This window comes from Macadamia integrifolia, chromosome 4 (genome assembly GCF_013358625.1).
Source record: "Macadamia integrifolia cultivar HAES 741 chromosome 4, SCU_Mint_v3, whole genome shotgun sequence".
In the NCBI taxonomy this organism is placed as follows: Eukaryota; Viridiplantae; Streptophyta; class Magnoliopsida; order Proteales; family Proteaceae; genus Macadamia; species Macadamia integrifolia.
In genome coordinates, this window is record NC_056560.1 from 6,505,894 (window position 1) to 6,508,669 (window position 2,776).

Below are 2,776 nucleotides of genomic sequence, written 5' to 3' on the forward strand. Positions count from 1 at the left end.
AAATATCGGTGTGAGATATTGATATCGATATGGATCACTTGGATTGAATGTTTTACCCTCATTTTTTTTCTTCACAAAATTAACTTTTGGATAATTTTATCCTTATCACCAAATTGTTATGTCAATATACTATCGACCAAGTATTAGCATCAACAATACCAATACAGATCGACAAATACAATTGATTTGACATCAATACTTAAAATCATGACTGGTAATGGCATTTTATACTTTCTTACCTACCTCTGATATTCCAATAATAATATAATTGGAAAGCAAATTTGGATGTTAACATCACCCAAGTGAGGATAAATTGTAAGAAAATGAATTTTTTTTTTTCCCCTCCTCCCTTTACTCTCTTAAGAATTTGATTGGAAGCCCAAACATAAATCAATTTCCAATGTTAGTTTTGTTCATAATTAAGTTTGAGATTTAGGTAGGACCTAACATTATGACATTTGAAGAGCTATAAAGTCATGGTCATTATTAGCATGTTTGCCATTAAACTTTCCTTTTGATAGAGTTTAATTATGAAGAATAGGGTTATGTAACTTTATATTGTACATAAAGAGGCTTGGGGGCATGACAAGATTTTCATCCCTATAATGTCAATCCTTTGGAAATTGGTACAAATATCCATTATGTTACTGACAAAGAGGAACACATGAGTGAGCATCCAATTTGACTAAGATTGGATCACATTCATTGTTTCTTGGTCCTCTTTCTTGTTTGGGGAATGTGTGATGATAAACCAAAGATTTAAGTAGTGGGCCATGATTTGATAGCTCTAAAATACTATTGGGTAAAGGTTGCATTAGATGGGCTCACTTGGTAAGTTTATCAAGGTGGTTCATCAAGTTTAGCCATGCGGCAAGATGATGTGACAATCTTATCACTAGATTGATAGTTTTAGAGTTAGATAAATCACAAATCAAATTTTAAAATCTATTTTAGTTACCTTCGGTGTATTGTCCTGCATCCTATTATTTTTAGCTATTCATGTATGACTATGCATCCTCTTGAAATCCGTAGATTTATAGAACTTTATTTTCTCATTTAGCAAATTGTTTTGGTCTGAAACTTGACTTGAGACCTTAAGGTCTATCTATTCACGTGGTAGAAGCTTGGGCTATCCTGACAAACTTTGTAAAATGACCTATCTTGAGCGAGTTAGCGCATGCCATTGTTTGGGGAAGAGATTTCCCACAATATAATGGTGTTTTCCACCATTCGGCTTCGTGGGTGACGGATCATTCAATATAAGGGCATTGAATGTGGAATCAATGGGTGAAATATAAGGGGATGTGTAAAGGAATCTTTACATTGGCATTAAGGGCTTTTTTTTTCCCTAGTTGTTTCTTAAGTTGCCAAACCAAACCCAAAACCAAACCCAAACCCAAACCCTTGGTTCTGTAGTCTTATTTTGCAATAAAGGCCAATAGGTCACCTCTATTGGTCCAATCAGGAGCCAAGAATTAACATCATTTATAGTGGCTAATTATGACCAGAGGATGACCCTGAACTATTAATGACTCTTTAGTCCTTTAATGCAGCACTTAGGCGACATGTCCGTCTCATGGGTAGGGGTTAACAATCCATGACTCTGCCACTCCGTCGAAGCCTACCTAATCTGTGGGCCAATATGGGCCATTATGGGCTCCACTAAAAAAGCCTCTCATTCTATGATATACACTGGGAAAATGTTTGGAAGCGAGGTCTGAGAGCTACTTCTTTCTTTCTGTTTTCTCCTTTTGTCAAGTGAATAGGCCTCAACCACTAACAGTAGGATCCAGTTCCTTTCCTTTGCGCTCATCGTCTAGGTCAGCCCATTACTATCTAGCCGAGAGCCACATGGCAGGGCGATGATCCAATGTTTTGAGAGAGGGTGCAGAGGACAAGGCACAAAGAATGAGCCACCAAGAACTGTTGGATCACCACCTAGACATATGGTGCTTGCTCAAGTAACTATGGCAAGACCTGTGCAATGGATGCTCAGACAAAAGAGCTGAATCCCTTATAGTAACACTCCCTTGGCCTAATTTTATTAGCCTGTCTAGGGGTGTCAACGGTCCGGTTTGGTGCGGTTTCGGTCCGGTTCCACCGGTTTCGGTGTGACTTTGGAAGTGACCGAAACCGACCCATTAAGGATTTATCGGTTTCGGTCCGGTGTCGGCTTCGGTGCGGTTTGGGTTCGGGTTGGTACCGGTTTGGATTTATGAGGTTCATTTCGGTTTGGATCGATTTTTTAAACCGGTATGGAGCCATTAGGAAACAACCAAATGATGAATTGGTGAACTTCGGTTTCTTAAATCGATTTGTAACCTGGTTGGTTTTGGTTTTTGGTCTAGTTTGGATTCGACTTTCCATATAAATGTATACAAAAATATGCAAATTTTGATTTTTTTAATGAATTTTGGAGTGTTTCGGTTTCTTACCGGTTTGGTTTCGGTTTCGGTCCGGGTTTTGAACCGGTTTCGGGTTCATCCGGTTTTCGGTGCGGTTCGGTTTGGTTTTGGGGTTGCAATACTCGAAACCAAACGAACCAATAAGGCTTCGGTTCGGTTCGGTCCGGGTTGTTATCGGTTCGGTCCGGCCGGTTTTACCGGTTCGATTTAGGAATTGACACCCCTAAGCCTGTCCAATTTCGAGCCCAAATAGCAGCTTATAAGGTACGTGCGCTAACATGAGCCGATCCAAAATCATCTCCCACCACCCCACCCTAACTCTCTGTATTGAAAATCTCCCACCCCAATTACCCAAAAAAAAAAAAAAAAAA